The sequence below is a fragment of the Mytilus trossulus genome, chromosome 6, assembly GCF_036588685.1.
Source record: "Mytilus trossulus isolate FHL-02 chromosome 6, PNRI_Mtr1.1.1.hap1, whole genome shotgun sequence".
Lineage (NCBI taxonomy): Eukaryota > Metazoa > Mollusca > Bivalvia > Mytilida > Mytilidae > Mytilus > Mytilus trossulus.
In genome coordinates this window covers 25,886,919-25,910,743 of record NC_086378.1, presented here as the reverse complement: position 1 = coordinate 25,910,743, position 23,825 = coordinate 25,886,919, and the positions used below count along the sequence as shown (strand labels likewise).

General features: G+C 31.4%; 1 protein-coding gene across 2 annotated transcripts in view; it reads right to left on the bottom strand.

Annotated features, from left to right (window-relative positions):
* LOC134720994 (D(2) dopamine receptor-like) overlaps nucleotides 1–23,825 on the bottom strand; it is a 168,448-nt gene that overhangs the window by 33,175 nt on the left and 111,448 nt on the right. For both annotated transcript variants that reach the window (XM_063583630.1, XM_063583631.1), the window contains one exon: nucleotides 2,835–3,735. The gene's annotated coding sequence lies outside the window, so the exon portion shown is untranslated. The remainder of the gene's footprint in view (nucleotides 1–2,834; nucleotides 3,736–23,825) is intronic.

Sequence of the window (23,825 nt, the reverse complement as noted above, 5' to 3'; positions counted from 1 at the left end):
TCGCTCGTGTATGTTACAATGTATTTAATTTTAACGAAATAAATCTCTGTATTACTAAAAAAATATTACACAAGGGTTTTTCGATATCACAAACTAGTCAAAACATTTACTAAATTTTATCATCGATACAAGGACATCTTTCGTAAAGATAAATAAACATGAAGACGTGTTATACCTTCAGATATTTCTCATTTAATCTTTAATGATATTATTCTATCAAAGCACCAGTATTATTCGGAAAGGATATGGTTCAGATAATGTTGGCAAGTCATTAAAGATGGCATATTTTGGTATAGATATTGATTCACTCATAGGGTCTTTACATTTACAAACAACACATTTGTTCTAAAACCAGTAGTTGGCATGATACGGGTTATGTTCTTCTTATACATTTTATGATTCAATTTGTATGATAATATTATGTAGTATCCCTAACGAGAGGGATTGCGCTTGAATTTCATTTGATCAAAACATAATCTTTCAGACAACGTATGTGAGGTCTGGAGCTGGCATGTCCGTAGCTGCTAGAACTCCTTTGCTAATTCATGATATATCATTGTAATTTTCCTTTAAACTGCGTTTTACTGTGCGTATTACTGGGTCTTTGTTTATTCTAGATTGGCTGGAGGTATGGAAGAGGGTTGAGATCTCCGAAAACATTTTAACCCTGTCGTATTTGAGCGCCTGTCCCAAGTAAGGACTCGCTTGCCTTTGTTTGTCTTGTATGTTTATTTTAATTTAAGTTCTATTATATGTTTCGAAGTTTGGTGTGACGTCTATATTCACTAAACTGATAAACATTTTTCTTCAGGGGCAGTCAAAGCCCTGCTCTGGATGCTTGATTTTCTAGCTGTGTTGAAGACCCATTGGTGCCCTTGGACTGTTGTTTACTTTTCAGTCGAGCTGTGTCTCTTTGGCACATTTTTCATTTCCATTCTCAATTATATTTATGGTTAATTGTCATAATGAATAAAAGATTAAAACAAAACTACGTATTATGATAAACATGGACGAGAAACATTCGGCTATTAAAACGGACCTGCTTCTCTTATGAACATTTGATACGAATAATTTGAAAAAAAAACTTACGTTCTGTTTATATAGATTAGACCGTTGGTTTTCCCGTTTGAATGGTTTTACACTAGTAATTTTGGGGCCCTTTATAGCTTTTTGTCCGGTGTGAGCCAAGGCTCCGTGTTGAAGGCCGTACTTTAACCTATAATGGTTTACTTTTTAAATTGTTAGTTGGATGGAGAGTTGTCTAATTGGCACTCACACCACATCTTCCTATATCTATGTAAAAAAAACGTGACGAAATATTCTTGAAATTGTTAATCAGATAATATGTTTTTTAAACTTTCTTTCAATTTTGAATCATATACAGACTTGTTATATTTACATACAGGAAGCACTGCATGTACAATGTATGTAACACATAAGTGAGAGCGTGAGTGACAACTATGGAATCATACAATGCTTCACTTTGTATATCGGTGACTTTACTTCGGAGAAAATTTTGTACAGCAGCCTCATAAAATAGAATGAAACGATCTAGTATAAAATATCAATGAAGACAAATATAAAAAAATGGTTGAATCTTGTTACATATTATAAATAAGATAATTGAATAATTGAATAATTGAATGATTACAGGATTATACATTTCAGAACAATAGGAATCCAAAAACTATTAAAAAGACCGACTAAACAAACATAAACGATCAGCCCTTGACTCATATACAACAGCCGTACCTACACTTAAACATGTATGCTATTATATGATATCTGATATGTTGTCTAATCAACCAAAGAAGACATTTTGATAATAATACACAGCTCTATCCTATGTATTACTTGCTAGAGAAAATCCTTTCTTAAATTTATGAAACCATTTGCGATTCGGATATTGTTTAAAAGTTCTTTTAAGAATTCCAAAGATATATTTACATAACTCCGTGAAATTCCAGAATGTTGCGGGATAGCACATGTTTATTGGCGCTCCCCTAACCTTGGACGTTTATGGACACTTTTGTGATAAAACCTAGTTTATTTGATTTACCGGTGCAGGACACATTGGATAGTTCTATTCAATGAAATGACTACTAAATTGCACAAAGAACTTAATACACGCCACTTATTTTTAGCAATTCAAAACCATTTAAAAAATTGGGAACAATTTAGTCTTTGTACATGCAACATTAAGTTCATTTTAAAATTTCCACCCCGTTGTTGTAAATGAGTATGAATTCGAAATATTAGAAAAATTGTCTTTAAAGATATAACACTGACAAGATGTTAAAACATAGCACAAGATGTCGTTAATGAATTTGTTAGTATACTGTATTTAAAAGCCCATAATAAGGTTTTTGATAATTACTAATAATTTCTTTATTTTCATCGGACATATAATACTATATTTATGAATAGTTTAAATATCATAGACGAAACGGTACCGCTGGCTCAAAACATTGCTTAAATAAAATGTTGGTCATCTCTTTCAAAATTTCAAAATTAAAAAAAATAAGTAATTAAATTGAAGTTTCTTGGAATGTAAATGTGTTGCATGCGTTCTTCCGTCATTTAAAAATAACTATTAAATGTTTTCACATTTAAAAACAAAGTATAGTGGACAAAAAATATAGTAGGATACAAATATAAATGTGACAGAACTCTAGAGAATTTCTCTGTAATTAAACAATTATAATATTCGTATGCAATCCGTCTGAAAACTTGCAACGTCATCTGCAAATCAATTGGTAAAATGTGCACTTTAAAAAACTGTAATCTTGAAAAAACAAACATTTAAATTATTGAGAAAATCAAAACATGCTTACCTGTTAAAAGAGTGATCGTTAATTACGAAGATCTGATTTCCCTATGGTTAGAACTTGCATCGCATTATGGATTAATTATACATAACCAATTATAAAACATCCCAATAACTCTAAAGGCGTATATGTTCCGTACTATTATAACACAGAATGATTTCGATATTTCTTGTTAAAAGATGTACTGATTGTCTTGCAGACACACATGACACAACTGTTGAAATACTTAGATCGGTCAATATTTTCTACTTTCAAAGATGTAATTTAATTGTGAAGTGTTAGTTTTAAGTCATCATTGATCGGTCATTCAGTTATACGTTCCTTCTCTATTTTATTCAAAGAACCAAGACGGTATGTTTGAAGTGTAAAATGTGTTAATTAAATCATACTCAATCCATAGCCTTTCTAACAAATGTATCATACTCTGATATTTCGTAATTAGATCGTGTAATAAAAATGTGCTCCTAATGTTAACACAATTATACTGTATCAATAGCGATTCTGTTACATCTCGGAACAGCCTTATTTGATGAAAAAGTATAGTTTGACAACCTTTGTTGGTTTTGCGTTTTGTATGAGATCTGAAGTGACACTCCGTAAAATAGCTATACCTACACAAAGAACGTAAATGACAACGTTTTTATTCCAAACTCCCAGAAGACGAAGATCTAATATTATGGTAAGTAATCCCTGAAACATGACCGGACTGACTAAGTTTAGAAAACGTCTCGACTCGGTGCTCCCTTAAATTAATTTAGTAATTAGCTGTTTGGATTTAGTCGTCGAAATTCCTGGCGGATTGAATATATGTCTGCTATATGATTGGCGGAGAGGACATCTTGTTACAAATAATATCCAAAGATTAGTTGCCTATCATAGAAGCCATTACCATGGATATCAACAAATCCTGAAATAGAACAACATGACAATTATTTAACAATAAAATATCTTATTTACACGTAATTACCATTTGTTTCATTGGTCTCAACTCAAATTCAATAAAAATATGTTAATAAAAAGCAATAATCACCAACAATCAGAACGATTCTCGTAACTAAAAATAGCATGACAAACTATTGGGTTTAGCAGGATGTGAAATGAGTGGCTTTCATCTTTCGCCAACATTTAAATTATTCTTGATTTTTCAAACCTCATAAAGGAACGAATAGCATATATGCAAAATCTATAGAATCAAATTCACCCAAACAAAGGTGGCCACATTTTTAAACAATGTTTATGTACACTCGTATTATAATATCTGTTATCTTATATTTGGACTTATGAAACATAACTTAAGACTTTTTGGGTATCACTCTGACTTTTTGTATCTAATTTAGTTTACAGAGATTGATTGAAATTTGATATAAAAGTAATAAGATGTGGTATGATTGCCAATGTGACAACTCTCCAACAGAGACCAAACAACACATATACAGTGGAGATCAGTTCTAACCTCTCATTAGAACTGTCAGAATAATCTGTCATAGAACTGTTCTAACCTGTCCTAGAACAGTTCTAGCTAGAACAGTTCTACCCTAGAACTGTTCTAGGTAGAACTGTCAGGATCAGTTCTAGGTAGAACTGACTAAATCAGTTCTAGGTAGAACTGTCAGGATCAGTTCTAGGATAGAACTGTCTAAAACTGTTCTAGGTAGAACTGACCAAATCAGTTCTAACTGTAGAACTGTCAGCAGAACTGACCAAATCAGTCAGGACTGAAGAACAGTTCTAAATGACGTCACTGCAGAAAGGGCACTTTAGAATTTAGAAAAAATCAGTTCCAATTACTTTACTATATATAATAGCGGATTTTTCTATATTTTTACTGATCAAAATTTACATGTACAAATATCGAAGTGGATAGGAGGTTATCCAACTCATCGGAGAAATATTTTTATAAGATTGCAAATGAAACATCATTGTTTACGTTTCTTCGTTCCCCGTGTTTAACAGTCTCTTCATAAATATAACTCTGCATTTAATTCATGGAAATTTAATCTTAATTTACCTTGTTTGCCTTGGATTTACATTCATGACTTAGGATTCTGTTTTGACAAATGTTCAAACGAAAATTGTACAGTGGATGGATTATGGGATTAATGAAATCAGTGTTGTTAAACGTAAAAAAAACTATGTACATTTGCATTAGCTCGTTGCCAAACTTATCCATAACGATTATGAATAATATCTGGGAGTCCTGAAAGTCTGAAAAATATACTCGATTGAACATAAATGAAATATTTGCCACTGGACGTTAGGCTACAAACAAAACCAATCATTTGTCCTTCTTCAAATTATATATTAACAGTATACATGACCAGTATAGTCAGTATACTATTCCAAGTCTAAGAAGAGAACTTCTCATACATGTACTTTTCATTTTAAAATAAAGTATATGAATCAGTCATGTGAGTGTTGGATTACGCCGTTAAATAGTTTTGTTTAAAAAAAACATCATGAACTACTGACTTAAAAGTCACTTTTGTGACGGTTCAATATTTAATAATTTAAGTTTGGATGTAACGGGTCTTCTGACATTATTTTGTTATCAACACCCATAGACATAAGTTAGTCATGTGAACGTAACATCATCAACGTTTTTTTATGTTTTGCCAAGGTTTAAACATTTTGTTAAAATGAAATTTAGAATTAAATTATAACATGTATAAGAAATGACTGTAATATTTTTTCTGTCTATTATATTATACATGTATATATATAACATAAAAAATGTGGTGCACACTGTTAAAAAACCCTCTACACGCATTTATCAGTGTGCACCAAATTTTTTATGTTTTTTCTTCATAGACAGAAAAAATATTACAGTCATTCCTTAAATAGTAATATTATCGATACAGAGAGGAAATAATGGCGCTCTGATGTGGATAAAATTTGGTGTCCTCTTTATCATACAATATCTGTCCTGACTTAGAAATATTATTGGTTTACAATGAAGCCATATATATTTACATGATAAAGAATATATAGATATAGGAAGATCATGAAGATGTGGTGAGTGCCAATGAGACAACTCTCCATCCAAATAACAATTTAAAAATAAGTAAACCATTATAGGTCAATGTACGCCCTTCAACACTGAGCCTTGACTCACACCGAACAACAAGCTATAAAAGGTCCCATATGTTCAGTTTTGGTTGATGCGGTTAAATAATTTTGTTATTAAAACGACTCAGTCTGATATATCGAAACTTCTGAAATTTGTTAACAATTCAATATTTTGAATAAAAAGAGGACACGCTGTCATTTGAATTATACAATCCATCGTGATCGGTTGTTGTCTGCTCTATGGTTGGGTTGTTGTTGCCCAGACACATATTTTTGTTCCATGAGTCAGTCTGAGGTATGAAAACTAGCTGATGTTTGTTTCTGATGCGATATTTTGAATAAAAGTAGGAAATGATGGCACTCTCAATCAATGCGAAAGTTTTTTTGTGGTTGTTGATTTCCAATATTGCAGTTATTTATGAACTACAGTCCCTCTTGACCTAAAATTCTAACTGATGTACTGTCCAACTATATAGACTTGCATAAACAAAAAGAAAATATGGTCATTTTTGGTTGATGCGGTCAAACGAATTTATTACACAACTCAGTCTGAAGTATGAAAACTACTGATATTTGTTTACGATTCAATACTTTGAATAAAAAGAGGATATGCTGGCACTATAAATTCATGCAAACAAAATTTTGAAGTCATTGTTTTCCAATATTGCTGTAACTTGTATATTATAGTCCCTCTTGACCTAAAATTATAACTGAATTACTGTGCAGCTATATACTAAGCAGATTTGTAGAAAGAAAGAGCAAATAAGGTCAGTTTAGATTGGTGCGGTCAAAATATTTTTTATTCATGTTATTACACGACTCAGTCTGAAGTATGAAAACTACTGATATTTGTTTACGATTCAATACTTTGAATAAAAAGAGGTCATGCTAGCACTTTAAATTCATGTGAACAAAATTTTGAGGTCATTGTTTTCCAATATTGCTGTAACTTGTATATTACAGTCCCTCTTGACCTAAATTTATAACTGAATTACTGTGCAGCTATATAGATTTGCAGGAAGAAAGAGCAAATAAGGTCAGTTTAGATTGATGCGGTCAAAAGATTTTTGTATAACAGGTCTGTCGGAGGTATGAAAACTACTTGTAATAAGATATCACATTTGTTTACAATTCAATATTTTAAATAAAAAGAGGACATGCTTAGGTACTATAAATTGAGTGCAAATAAAATTTTGAAATCATTAATGGTATCCTTGCCTAAAGATAAACTGGATTCCTGCAGTTTGCAGCTAAATGTATTTAGATTTATATGATGAAATCAAATATGATCAGTTTAAGTTAATAGTGGCTCAATGGCAGATCCAGAGCGGTGGGGGACCCCCTTTTTTTACGATCAATGCATTTGAATGAGGCCATTTAGTTCGGGACCCCCCCTTTAAAACTGCTGGATCCGTCCCTGGTGGTTTGGGCCAGAATAACATATTACACAAAGATTAAGGTCAGATAATTTTTTTATGTAAAATGAGCCATCCTGACTTCCCAAATGACAAATGTAATACAATTGAAATAAAAATGCCCCACCCCCTTTTTCCCAATATTAACGGCTTAATCTATGTTCAAAAATGAAAGAAAAACAAATAATTTATGTAACACATCAACAAAAGAAAATCACTGAATAACAGGCTCCAGACTTGGAACAGCCACATATACATGCAGAATATGACGGGGTTCAACATGTTCTCTTGTCGACGAAAAATTTGAAATAAAACCGGCAAAATAGCAAAACTCTTTATAATATTAATCGCTATTTTGCCGAAGCCTTTATATTTAGACAAAGAGTTCTTCAAACTTATAAATCAATTCTAGACGTAGAATTTATAAATCAATTTTAGCCGTCGGATTTAAAAATCAATTCTAGCCGTAGAATTTACAAATCAATTCTAGCCGTAGAATTTATAAATCAATTCTAGCCGTAGAATTTATAAATCAATTCTAGCCGTAGAATTTATAAATCTATTCTAGCCGTAGAATTTGTAATCAGAACTGTTCTAGAAGTAGAACTGACTAAAACTGTTCTAGAGTAGAACTGTCAGGATCAGTTCTAGGTAGAACTGTCCAAATCAGTTCTAGGGTAGAACTGTCAGGATCAGTTCTAGGTAGAACTGTCCAAATCAGTTCTAGGTAGAACTGACCAAATCAGTTCTAGCTAGAACAGTTCTAACCTAGAACTGACTAAAAGGTGTCAGGCTGACAGTTCTACGTACTGTCCTAGAACAGTTCTCCTGACAGATTCTGACAGATTTAATGAGAGGTTAGAAGTGATCTCCACTGTACATTGTACATGTACATGTATTAAAAACTCGGTCATTTTTATGAATTTTTACGTTTTATGAATTTTTACAGCAACAGGATTGTTAACGGTTAACATAATCCGACCCTGTTTCATGAAATAAGAGTAAAGTATATTTATTTTTATTAAAACCATGTGATACACTTACATGTAATTAATAATCTTAAGTTAAAGAGACTGACCAAGATCACCGGAAAGTATACAGATCATTCGTTGTTTAATTGGGAATGAAAATCATTAAACCAATAATTCTTATCGGTGTTGGTGATAATTATACGTATGATCTGCTGCGATGCTAATACGATAGCAGCTGAAACAGTTAATTAAAGGTGTTAGAAAAACAACACACCTGGAAGCAGGTAGGAAGAGTTACTTAATCAACATGTGTTGGTTGTATACATGTTAGCTGTTCTTCCGAATCCAGAAATTGTCCATTGTTCTATTTTTGTTGTTGATAGATTAAGTTTTATTTGTGAACATGTACATGACACTAAAACGATCGTATATCTAACAAAAGAGCTTGTTATATGAGTCATAATCTGAACACTACGACACAAGGTACATCTGTACTAAATGAAATGGAGATTCATTATTGTGTTCTCGATGAAATAGAACAACTATAATAGTTGAAACATATCGTTATTTAGAACATCTGAAACTTCGCAACGACACAAAGAATTTAACATAATGTTGCTAAAGTTTAATCATAGATATAGGAAGATGTGGTGTGAGTGCCAATGAGACAACTCTCCATCCAAATAACAATTTAAAAAGTAAACCATTATAGATTAAAGTACGGCCTTCAACACGGAGCCTTGGCTCACACCGAACAACAAGCTATAAAGGGCCCCAAAATTACTAGTGTAAAACCATTCAAACGGGAAAACCAACGGTCTAATCTATATAAACAAAACGAGAGACGAGAAACACGCATATATTACATAAACAAACGACAACTACTGTACATCAGATTCCTAACTTAGGACAGGTGCAAACATTTGCAGCGGGATTAAACGTTTTAATGGATCCAAACCTTCTCCCTTTTTCTGAAACAATAGCATAACATCACAACATAGAAAAAAGTTTAATCATGTTTAGATATTTTAAAAACAGCAATCACGTGACAATCAACACCATTCTTCTTTAATGATTGTTGCTCTTAGTCATCTTGGTTGTTCTCGACTAGTAGCTCATTGTTGAAGGCCGTATGGTGACCTATAATTGTTAATGTTTGTGTCATTTCAGTCTTTTGTGGATAGTTATCTCATTGGCAATCATACAACAACGTCTTTTTTATATAGTGAAATATTTTTTTTGTAACTTAGCAGTTTACTGGCGCCTAAACAATAAAGTATATAAGTTCAGCAAAAATAGACGTCACATTAAACTCTAAAACATATAATTGAACCAAAATCAAATATACACACAAGAATTAACAATGGCCAGAGGCTGTTGACTTGAAAAAGGCGCCATAATGAAGTGGGGTGAAACATATTTTGTGAGATATCAACCCTCCCCGTATACTAGCCAATTTAGAAACTCAGTTTAAAGAAGTCTAAATTGATGAGAATGTGCAACAGATGAAACTTAGCAAAATGAATATGATTTTGAAACAAATTATCAAAAAAAGTAGTTAATGACATGCAAGCTCCAAACCTCAATTAAGCTGAGCGAAAGATTGTATCTCCAACGTATGAAAATCATCAACAATCCCTCGAGTTTCGTGTACATGTATACTTATTTCTTCATCAAAGTGAAAACACTTACTGACAGAGGTACTTCTGTAACAGTGTGGACAACCACAATACTTAATACGTTGATAATGATACTGAGTCATTAAACTTTAACTTGCTTGTCATCAGCCTTCGATAATAATAATTTAACTTTCACTCAGTCTGTCCGAGGCCTGCGGAGGGGATTTAAATAAAATAAAAAAAAGTAAAGTTCATGCATGTGCATGAGACGAAAAAAAATGTTTAAGCATTCAACAGTTTGAATGTCTATCACAAGTGCTATGTAATAATTCAACATTACAGATGAACGTTCACTTAATCTGACCTACCAAATCAATTGGTAAACTGAGCGCGCCAAGAAATGGTCTCGTTCACACTATTATGAAAACGATTCTATTACATTATGGCAAGTTTAAATGTGAATCCTGAAGTAGTTACAAATTATATACTGATTGATGATAAGGGTTGTAAAGGATGATCTCTAACGACATGTCAAACAGTATAAAAACTTTGACAGCGCTTCTGCATAATGAGGTAGAAATGAAAACTACTCATTTTGAAAGAAAGTTGGAAAAAATCAAATACAACTTTCAAGATGTGGGAATCATTAAAATATAATTTGCTTTACGTTTACTGTCAATCAAAAAATATATCACAGGAATGTCAATTTCTCTAAAATGATTACACAATATTCGCTTGATATCGCTTGAAGGTGAAATATAACTTTCCTTTTTTTTTTTGCAGAGATGTCTGATATAACACGGATAATGCAATTAGCACAGGAAAAACCATATGGACGTTTTAAACTTATACCAACTAGGTTATGAGTTTCCTTAGAGTGATATTAATCTGACCCAGAGACATTAGTGTTAATGATATCTTGCAATATTTATGTGTTTTGTTTCTATCCATCATTTTGTTGGTCCTATGGGAAAATGTCCCAGAAACCAGTGCTTGTTTGTTGTATATATTTTCACTAAACTCCATCATGATGTCATTTATTATTTAATAGTACACAATCGAACTACGAGATAACCTTATTGCAAAGTTTAACTGACAAGTAACCAAATATTGCAAAAAAACAACTTAGAGATATTACGTATTGTCATGTCATGCAACGTCAAAATCTATAATATTGCAACGTGAAAATGTAAAAACATCGCAACGTCAAAATGTATAATCATTGCAACGTCAAAATGTATAAACATTGCAACGTCAAAATGTATAATCATTGCACAACGTCAAAATATAAAAACTTTGCAACGTCACAATTTATAAACATTGCAACGTCAAAATGTATAATCATTGCACAACGTCAAAATGTATAGATATAGCAACGTCCAAATGTAAAAACTTTGCAAGGTCAAAATGTATAAACATTGCAACGCAAAAATGTACTGTCATAGCTGCAATACCTGATTATAAGGCAGAGTGAATAATAATTCACTGTATGAAATTGTCATTTGAATATACTCTTCTGTACAATTCAGCCTGGTACAATTCCTTGAACATGATAAAAGTTTGGAAAAAATTAGCGAACTTTTCATTATACTGATTTCACTAGAAAAAGAATGATCAAAGGTCTTTATTGTTTCGGGATTTAATTGATAATGCGTGACATACATTTAGGTCGAATTCCTGTTATTATTATGTCCTAATAAACAAGGTAACGGGCTTTTACAGTTTATCATCAGTGGTTTGGTTGCATGCATGACCAAGTAAAGTGCATACACATGGGTCATTTTTGCAAGACCCTTGCAAATATTTAACACAAAATAATTCATCTTTACCACTAAGGTCAAAACTATATTATTACAATCTATCTTTTGCATATATATTTTTAAAGGTAAACTCTATATAGAATGGCTGTTGACCTATAGTATAGATCAAGGTGACAGCAGTATTAAACTTAACGACAAAAAGTAAAAGGCATCAGAGGGTATTAATACAGACAACTAACTATAAGCATGAGGGTTGAACAAATAAAGTCTTTGCATTCACACCTCTTCTTTTATTCTATCTGATTCACTCATGGGTGATAATATATTTTAATATCAGTAAACAAAAATACGTCAGTCTATGCATATTGTCTAAACCAAAAATCGATTTGAATTCAAGCCGATTACTTATTCTTCAAGGTGCGCAAGTATCAGCATAACTGTTAAAATGTGCCGAAACAAAAATTTTACTTTTTATAATCATGCCTCAACTTTCATTTCATGTTATTAAAGGGACCAACGCTGAAACGTCGTTAGCCTATACGCATACAGAGCATCCGTTAACCATTCTTGTTACGTTCGGCTTACTTGACTTACTTTGGCTTCACCTCTCTTAATATACAGTAAAAAAAAAGTTATAGCCTTTTGATTACCGCGGATTAGTTTACATAATGTCGTATTTTAAGCTAGAAAAAACTTTGACCTGACCTTTACCACGATGATAAGATTGTTCTTCTCGTTTCAATCACACAAAAATATAAACGACGCGTTAAAATTGCATGAATGAATTGAAAAATGTTCTTTTAATTTCATTTCTTAAATCTAATACCACACTATGGGAATTAAAACTCTAAGAACTATTAAATTATTTAATGGAAAATACATCAAGTCTTTGGTTCAATTGAAACATGGCTCATTGCCTCAATGTAACAACAAGATACTAATATCTTTGTTTTATTGTGGTTTCAATACTGTTTATTCAATGAAATAGCATAAAGTTGGGAAATTAAAATCTGAAACAAGACAACCTGTTATAAACTAATTTTGATATTGGAAATTTCGTGTCATTACATAACTTGGGGATAATGTAGTGCAGTCAGACGTAGAGATTGAACTACATGTGTACAAATATTAGATATTGCTTAATATATAGATATAGGAAGATTTGGTATCAGTGAGACAACTCTCCATTCACGTCACAATTTATAATTGTAAACCATTATAGGTCAAAGTACGGTCTTCAACACGAAGCCTCGGCTCACACCGAACAGCAAGCTATAAAGGGCCCCAACATTTATAGACTGAGTGTAAAACAATTCAAACGAGAAATCCAACGGTAAAATCTATATAAAAACAAGAAACGCGATACACTAATGAACCACATACTACATACACTTAACTCCCCAGTATAAAATACACGAATAAACATCAAATGCCGACAATGTGACACGGTGTGTTTTGAAACAAGAATGGATAGTTTATTCTAAAACGAATCCAATCCGTTTATATTTCATGTGTTGTTACATGTTAATCACGCCATGCATATGTCATACAACTTGTTACTAGTTGTGTTGGGTTATCATCTCTTTGTTGAGTTTTATATAGTTTGGTATTCAAGATATTTGATGTTCTCGTCGGAAGCTTCTCTAGGCTTAGGGTGATTTAGAACATTATACATGTATGAAGGAAGTTCTCAGCACGGCTGCTCTCTGCATATTCGCCTTTCGATGTTGTAAAGTTGCTGTTACATCTATTAATATTATTATTATTATCATTATTAATTAGGTCTTTCCACTTTTCGTGGAAAGACCTTTTGTTTTTCTTCTGATTATTTTTTTTTCTTCTGCCGTCTGAGATGCTTTTTTGTTTTACAACATATCTAATGGATGTTTGGCAAATGATGTTGTACAGTAATGGGGGTTTCAAAACTCACCCTGTGTGACCGAACAATTGTTCTTATAGGAGTTTTCTCCCCGTGTCCCCTTTTTCTTGTTATCGCTATATCTCTAAAACCGTAAAAGATTTTTACAAACTGTTTTCACCAAATTGTTCGTCTACTCTTAAGAATGATTTGTTTTATTTTGACTGGAGTGATCGCAAGACATCTTATTGGGGTTGTTTCCCTTTGAAAATTTAAGATAGACGATATGTTGGATAAATTCATACGGTATAAGTCGTAGAGGCCTACAGTCTTTTGATATGAAGTCCTTGGTCCATTTGAAGGAAATTGAGGTCAAGGTCAAAGGTCAAGGTCATGTTCTAAATTTTGAATTTTGCTTGTTATCGTTATTCAGAAGAAACTGTTACAGTTAATGATATGATATGTTTGCCAAATTACTGTTTACAATAAGGCGCAACTTCAACCTATTCAGTCGAAGTGTTTTAGTTAACCCTTATAGGAGTTTTCTCCCCTTCGGTATTTGAAATCTTTATTTCTCCATAACCATACAAGTGATTGACCTCGGGCCTTCCGATTTGAGTTCGCTGACCCTTGACCTTGAAATTGAGGTCAAGGTCAAAGGTCAAGGTCATGTTCTAAATTTTGAATTTTGCTTGTTATCGTTATTCAAAAGAAACTGTTACAGTAAATGATATAATGTGTTTGCCAAATTACTGTTTACAATAATTAGCAACTTCAACCTATTTCAGTCGAAGTGTTTTTGATAACCCTTATAGGAGTTTTCTGCCCTTACGTATTTGAAATAATTATTTCTCCACAACCATACAAGTGATTGACCTCGGGCCTTCCGATTTGAGTTCACTGACATATGACCTTGAATTTGAGGTCAAGGTTAAAGGTCATGGTCATATTCTTAATTTTGGATTTTGTTTGTAATCTATATTGAAAAGAAACTGTAACAATTAATGATATAATATGTTTGCCAAATTACTGTTTACAATAATGGGCAACTTCAACCTATTTAAGTCGAAGTGTTTTGGTCAACCCTTATAGGAGTTTTCTCCCCTTTTGTATTTGAAATCGGTATTTCTCCACAACCTTTAGGTGAATGACCTGGGGTCTTTTGATTTGAGATCACTGACATATGACCATGTAATTGAGGTCAAGGTCAAAGGTCAACTTGACGTTCTAGATTTTCACCTTTCTTTAAAATCTTTCTTGTTCTTTATAAAACAATTAAGTCTTCTACATATACCTATTAATCTTTTTTTTTTTATATCAGTTTGAGGTAACAAATTACATCAACAAGGAGTGACCTTTTCTAAGATCTTTTTATAAATTTCATTCTTATTATACAGGTGGAAAGACCTTCAATTGTTCTCTGAAGAATTGATTTTTAATATTGTAATTAATATTATCATTATTCATTGTATGAAGGTTCTATGAAAAAGTAGTTTTTAATCCCAAGTATGTCTTTCGAATCTTCCTAAATATTGGTTAGAATGTTTGTTTACTGTCCACAACCTTATTGGATCAGTCTATATTTAGATCGTGTCACTATATTGATAACTAATGTTTATTAAGATCAAATGTGCCTTAAACGCTACAAACCAAGCCTTCGATGATGTTTCACCATCTCCGTTAGCGCCATTTTATACCATTCGGAAGTTATAAAATCATGGTAATTAGACAAAATGCACTGCGTCATCGATTTGGTTGTTTTTGGACAAATAAAGCAGTTTTGTTGCCGATATTTTCCTGCCATTAAACACCAATTTTCTCTGTAATTGACTTTTGAACGTATGTTATTGTATGTTATGCTGAACACAATTATTTTTGGTTGGTAATTTATAATAATTTAAATAACTCTTACTTCATTTTGCATTCAATTTTGCAACATGTTATTAAATTAAATGTTAAAATTAATTTTATAAAACATGAGAAACGTTTATTGAAAGTTGCCTTTATAATTTTTCTGCACACAATTTGATAGACTCATATTACTGATGACGTTTTCATAATAATAAGGAGAAACAAATAAGATAGAGTAAGGTTAGACACATTACGATGTTTCTAAATCTGTTAGGCAACATTAAGTTTAAACGAACAGTATAAACTTTAATGCCATACATGCATAATGCGAAAATGTATAAAACGAAAGGAAAAAGGACATCTTAATAAAAATACTCTCTTAATTAATAAACGAAAGATGAGTTCACGCTAAAATGAGAGAAAAATGTTTACTGTTATACAAATGAGAGGTTTAGCTAGCTATAAAATCAAGATAAAAACCCTTTTTCTATATAAGGAAATGTCTGTTGAAGTTGGGGATATGGCATTTGTTTCGATTTGTTTGACGTGTTTGAGTTTTTAATTTTTTACAAAGCGTAAGTAAGACTATGTCTCTATGAAAAGGCATGATTGTTTACCCACAATATGTACTTATAATAATCTTTGCATGCCACAATTGATTAAAGTGCGATTTCGCCTGTTGAAAAAAAAACCCATGGGAAAATCAAAATATTCTGTAGTTAAGAAAGTTTGTATACCAACAATATGTACTTATAATCTTTGCATGCAACAATTGATAAAAGTGCGATTTCGATTGTTTAAAAAAACATTGGAAAATCAAAATGTTCTGTAGTTAAGAAAAATAAAATTTCTAAAAGTCAAGTCTGAATTGTCTTCTGTGTGATTATACTGCAAGTTTGAATGTCAGATTCCCATTCCAATCTATCATATAAATGTTTAATGTATATAAGGTAATCTGCAGCAGATGTATATTTTACAAGTAAATTGTAATCTGATTTGACAATATAACGGATTAACATTTGCCTTCAAGTTAAATCCACGCATGCAATGGCTATGATTTATAGCTAATGTCATCCATATAGCTATATTATCATCTACTAATGTACATCCAAAATAATCTATATAAATCACATTTAAAATTTAGACCATAGTCGGATGTTGGTCAAAGAATAGATACATGAGTATATAATACATTGCATTTTGTAAATAAAGACGACAGTAGTGTATAAGAGTACAATGTATTTTTTGTATTATTGTTATCAATCCGTTTGATGTGCTTGAGGTTTTGATTTTGTCATTTGATAAGGAACTTTCCTTTTTGAATTTTCCTCGTAGTTAAGTATTTTTGTGATTTTACTTTTTTGTAAGATTTTTCGAGATGGATTTTAACCTCTATGCATTAAATGCCGAAAAGGAAAGTACGAATAAGCTAACAAAATGTTTGAGGACACTTCATCGATAAAAACAGAGGATTTCACAAAGCTGACAAAACGTCAAAAACAAAATCTGTAAACATCCGTAGTTATTCCGTTATTTTATTTCCCAGATCGAACAGTTACTGTAGTTGGAAACTTGCGTAATATTTTAATTAAAATTAATGATAATTTTAAGTGCAGAATGATAAATGTTTGATATAGTAATTGACACTTGGTAATGTTGAGGGTGTACAGATGGCGTTTAACTGTTATTAATATTCCTATGATATAATGTACGTATGGATAATGGAGTAATTGATATGAAAAAGATCATTTAGGTTTTGGTGGATTGTAATCTGTTTTACAGACAAAGCATACTATCCACAAAAAAACAATGATACAGGTACAAGTATTGAACTTGAGATCAAACTAAAAGGAAAGAAACACAACTGTTTTAAATAAAATACAAAATTATATTTGCATGATAGTTGAACACTCGTTACACTGACGGTGTTTCTATATCATATAAAGAAGTTTTCAAACATAATAAAACACCAAATTAATGAATAAGGCTGGAAATTGGCGTTGTCTTAAAAATCAGGGAAAACAACAAAAAAATCAAAAAGGGTCATGTTCTCATTTTTTTTTTATTGTCCTTCACAATGCTTATATACATTTGTTTCATGGACAAATTAAAACTTGGAGTAACATGTAATCCAATAAAAACGTCAACAGAAAGTTGTTTTACTGTAATGTAGACTTCAATGACATGCACATCAACACACACAAATAAGATCTTCGTTATTTTTAATATCTTGAACAAAAACAAAGTACATAGTAAATACTTGGTTTCTATTTATATCTTTGTTATGATAGAAATCACTTGTATTTCACAGTATTGTCATTGACGTTTTCAATTGACAAATGTAGACGAACAATTGCGTTTTCTCACGTAATAGAAAAGGTTTGTCTTCTTTCTCAAATCATTGTTTGCTCTGTTTAAAAAGGATAAGCATATTATAGTTAAGAGTGGCAAATTGTAATGGTCTTTGAAAGTTTGATGAGTTTATTGAATTACTGAATGGTGATTGGTCATCAACTGTTAAATAAAATAATCACCAAACGTTTCTTTATTATTTATGGATCACTGATCCGCCAAAGATGTGTCTGCACATGTAATGTCGATGCATTTTCAGTGCTACGTTAAAAGAACATTCAACAAATATTACATAGGTCTACCATATTAATTAACTTATAACATTCAAAAACGTCAAAACATTAATTACGGCCTCAACGCCAAATGCCGGACAGGATTTTTATAAGACCAACAATTAACCAAGAAAAATCGAATTTGTTATGAAAGTTTTATTACGAAGTCGTATTTCAATTCAGGATATTTTTCAGGATGAATCCGGGAAAGTGTCGTGTAATTAAGTGAAGTCTAGAGATCAAGTATCAATTTAATCAAGTAAAAAACTTTGTTTTGATGACATAGACAGGTGGTCCTCAGTAATGATCCCCTCTGATTGTGGACAAATCTTTATTTATTGATGTCATCTCCAATGTTAACATCAATCACAATGGTAATATAAATACACGGTGACTATCATTGTTCTTCTCTCGTAGAATTAATCTGCTTTGACCAGAGATCAACGATCAAACTTCAATTTTACTTAACGATTTTTCTACATCACGGAATCATAATATGGATATCACCAAGCGACAATAGAAGTTGACACATGGATGAGATTTTCTATTTCAAATTTAAATTATTTAAGTAAAAGACAACCATTTATATCAGACCTAATTCTTTATATCCCAGTGGGCTGTCAATCACTCAGATTTATTTTTGATTAATTCGCCAATAAAACTCAATTATTTAAGTCTGTGTTTTTAAAAAGCAGAAATGGAAAAAAGCAATCGAACAAATGCTCGAAAGGATCAACTATAAATAGTTTACAATGTTGTCATCAATATAGTATGAAAGTAAAGCATTTTTGTTTTAAAATCCAACATTAGTATCACACATTCTGTCAATATTGCCTCACTTGCAATCACAAATGTTGTTATAAATCATAATTTTTTTTATCAAGGACAAACTGTTATTACGTTTAGACCATTTCCTTATTCGGGGTTACTAATAAATTAATTAAGAGAGCAGCAGCGCATACCAACTAATATGCCCCCATAATTGAAAATCCGACAAATGAATGTGAAGTTATTAATACCACACTTTCGAATAGTAATATCACATGACGTTTTTAATGCCTCGATTTGTAGCACAACCGCTACGGCAGTATTCAAGTATATGCAAACTTCTTTCTCAAAACACTCCATGAACTGCATGAAGACTTATAATAACCAATTCATAACAGGAAATGATTTCAGCAGGTACTTCCTGTGTTACTGTCTCGTTGACGTATAAGCAGCGTCTCCTTTTTTAAAAAGTGTTGCTATATTTTTAAAACGTTATTACAATTTCTTATAGATATATCAACGATTTAACAGAGAAAAGAGACCTGTTTCTGTGTGCCGAGGATTTTTATAACCTGTTGTGTCCTGGTATTATAACAATGATGATATTACATTCATATCAATTGTCTTGATTTGTCATGACTAATAACCACCAATAACAAACAGAAATGGCCAATAAATGACAGGTTAAGAAAATATTAATCAAAACAAAGCATTGTTTTGACGTCAGATTGTCAAGTCGTCTGCTGAATATGGAATATAAATTCAACATTTTAATTCTATGAGATTACAACGCAATCTTTCAATTTATTGTTGTTTGAGCTACCATGACGCACAAGGTATGCGCAGAAACATATTGATGACGAAGATGATATGAGACAAAGAATTCCAAATGCTGTTCATATCGCAATTTTGTTAGAGCAAATAACTGCGTCATATAACATCCTATGGTGCATTTCTATTTTGTTCTGTCATGTTTTGCTTTGACCTGAAGCGTTAAAAGAGTCAATATCGCAGTTGAAATTATAATGACATATAAACATGCTTTGTGATATCTCAAACTTCCCCCTCAATCTCTAGCCAATGAGAGATAAACAAACACACAGGAAAACGCACAACACAAATGTTTAAAGGAAGTTCGAGTTCAATGTTAGAATAGTTAACCGAAGAATTTAGCAAAATGACAATGATACTTACAATAACAAAGGACTACTAGTAGTTACTGACAAGCCAATTCAGGCTTTGATTATATCAAAGTCTTTTGAACTAGATTCAAATTTGTTTAATAAATTATAAAAAAAAGAAACTTACTATGTTGACAGCGATAAATGTTAATGAACCCGATACAATTCTTTACAGGTAACAAGAAGAACATGAATTATAAATTAAAAAAAATTGACATGGTATGATGGCAACCTTTCACTAGAGACCAAATGACATAGAAGTTAAAAAATCTGCATTCTCTTTCTTTCCCATTTACTAACGTATGACATAATTACAGTCTTGTAGTAAATGTTTCTTTACTTTTTTGTCAAATAATTGCATAAATTGGACGACTATGTTATTGTGAAACGGAGATAACGGAGGCCTGCAGTGTACACTTGATTGAACTTTAAAATTTAGGTTTTGTCCTAGAATGAATTTCATCGATATACTTTAATTTCTTATCAAATCTGTTTGGGTCTTTTGTATCTTACTATAACTAAAAAATGTAAGTTTTGCTTACTTTGGCATATAATTGTTCACATCTCTGTCTGTGACGTGGTAATTGATAAATATATGTCACATCTGCAATCATATCACATCAACTTTTTTACTGTATTTACAACTTGTCTAATACTGTCTTCACTTCAACCTTCCTGTAAAGTGACAGTTTGTGCTTATCTTTGAACATAAAGTAGTAGTTTTAAGTTAATTCTTTTAGTTTCTTCCTATGTACGACCTTGTATTGTGACCTATACTCTTTAATTTCTGTATTATTCGGTCTCTTGGGAAGAGTTGTCTCTTTGACAATCATACCACATCTTCTTTTTTATATAATATATCATCATGAATCCACACGTATTTATACATCAACTGGGTCACTCAATATTTCTACATATCCTATATGGCGTCACAATGATAAAAAGTCATAATGAACATGTCATATTTGACACATTTGACAACAACTGATATTTCATGAACAAATATATGTATGTATATATAGATTCAGTTGTTATCAAGTGAGTGAAACCGGAAAGATCGAATACATTATTGAAATTATACACTCATTAGGAACATGACTACTTTGAGACAGATTTAAATCAATTTGTGGTCCCCAAACAAATGATTGGTCTGAAATTTTCTTTTTTCCCAATTTTAGAACTTCAAATGTTTCAAATAACCCAACAATCGCACCAAAATAAAAAGACAACTATTTATCATTGATTTATTTGATCTTAGATATCTCAGCAAGATTGAACGCAGTATATTTCATAGATAACAAACTAATTTCGCTCCGGATCTTCCATAGAAATATCTTATGTGCACTTTGGACTTTCATAATACATGTGTAAATGTTTTCTTTCGTTTACAAAATTCGCTTAACTATGTAGACAGTGCTGATGTAAGCAAATCGATGAGAAATCTTAGACCATTCTGATATGTGGTAACAGTTATCAAAGGTACCAAAATTATAGCTTAGACTGACGTTTCTTCTAAAAAAAGATACGTCAGTGACGCTCAGATCAAAATAGTTATAAAGACAAACAAGTGCAAAGTTGAAAAGCATTGAGAACCCAAAATTCGAAAAGGTTGTGCCAAATACGAATTATAGGTAAATCTATTCCTTGGATAAAACAATCCTTAGTCTTTCGCATTATACATAGTTTTGGTGATACCCTCGGGGCATATTAGACATTTCTGATATAGGTCTATTGTTGAAATCTGTATGTAGCCCTTTAGACAACATTTCTGGATTGATAACTGCCGTATACCCTGTATCTTCATTTATTCATATTTATAAAACATGTATCTTTTAAGTTTTTTTGGAAATCTATTCCTGGAATTCCTATTTTTCATTAGTTTGATACATCCATTAACTATGTTTTATTAATTATACTCTCGATGCATCTTTACATTTTCCTTCCCATAACTCCTTATATTTTCCTTCCTTTAACTTCTGCCTTAATCAGCAGTAGATTTTGTGGCTTTTTACCGGTAATTATACAGAGTTTAATTTTCATTCTGCTCTTTGAAGTAGCAAAACTTTAATTGAGATTGTAATTAGGCCAAAACATAAAATAACGTTTGTAACCCATTAAAATTTATTGGGTATGCAGTCAATCGATTTGCAAGATTTGATATAACAGTGAAAACTGACTAAACTGGCCTGCCGCTGGTTAGAGGTCAATTATTCAAGGTTAACTTTTAAGTTTCAAATTGGTTAACATTGACGTCACAACCAAAATTGATTGTTCATATTTATTCAATTTCGGTTCTTTTAAACTCCAGTGTCGTCTCAAATTACTTTTCGACAATTTTAATAAGAAAATACGTACCTTCAAATTATGCAACAGTCACACCTAGAAATTATTAGTTACAGTCAAACATAAACTAGTAGGTACAGTCAAACCAAAATTAGAAGATACAGTTAAAAGAGAAACTATTTGGTAAAGTCAAAACAAAACCTTGAAGGTACAGTCAAAACAGAAATTAGTAGGTACAGTCAAAATAGAAATAGGTTGGTACAGTCAAAACAGACATTAGTAGGTACAGTCAAAATAGAAATAAGTAGGTACTATCAAAATAGAAATTAGTTGGTACAGTCAAAACAGAAACTAGTAGGAAAAGTCAAAACAGATTAGTACAGTCAAAACAGAAACAAAAAGACAAAGTCAAACTAGAAATTAGTACAGTCAAAACAGAAAAGAAAAAACAAAGTCAAACTAGAAAAAAATAGGCATAGTAAAACACATTTTTTTGTCATCTATAACAGACAACGATTAAGGGCATACGATACAGTTACAGGGAAGGTAATGACGTTGTTAACGTAAAATGTAATCTCCACGACGTCAAACTATGACATATCGGGAAAAGATGCATTTTTCGACTGATTTTATCATTCAAACTGATTTAATTTTTCAAGACGACATTTTGTTTCATGTTGCAGGGAGATTACAATGTATCATATGTATCATATGTGGGCCAAATTTTATGAAATAGCGCAATTTTTTTTAATTTTGATAAATATGTATATTTAACAGCAAAAATGACGTTTTTTTTCTCAATTCATGACCATTTGATAAATATGAGTTATTTCTAAATAAAAAATACATAAATTTTTAGAATACTTATAAAACAAAGAAATTACAAATTATTTCACAAAAGACAATTTGTGTTTATCTATTATAACAAAAAAGTTATGTCTTTCGTTCGAAATGAAAAATATGGCCACAAATCCGATTTTTGGGCAAATATACAAAAGTTCGACCTCATTTAACTCAACAAGTAGCACATGAAGGTATATGTTTTATTACATATTTTATTTAATCAGGCCAAAAATAGCCTATATGTAAATTTTCATCAATCGGTATGATTATCAAAGAAAAAAGAGACAGTTCTTTGGTACATAGAAGAAAACAAAATTAATAGATTAGATTTGAATCTTGATTCATATGGGAAAATGTATTTATTTCAATTATATTTTTTTTATTATTTCAACTCGTACATCTTTTACACGCCATTCAAATATCCTTATTGAGACTTACTCCTTGATAATACAATAGTAAGTTACAAAAGCAACATCACAATATTTATTGTAGAAAAATAACACAACGACTCACAAACCTTGCTTTGAAATTATCATTTTTAAATGATGAAAAACTCTTGGGTCAATTATACATTCTGAAGTTAAATTAAAACAAATTGAAGAATTGCATCGAAAATTGAAATATCAGATATCATGCAGTCTTAAATTGTATCTATCAGAGAAAAAAGATTGCTGATCAACAGCTGACTAAAAATATAAAATATAATGTTTATTTCTTCTGCGAAACATCATTAAGATAATTATATATAGCTTTACAAA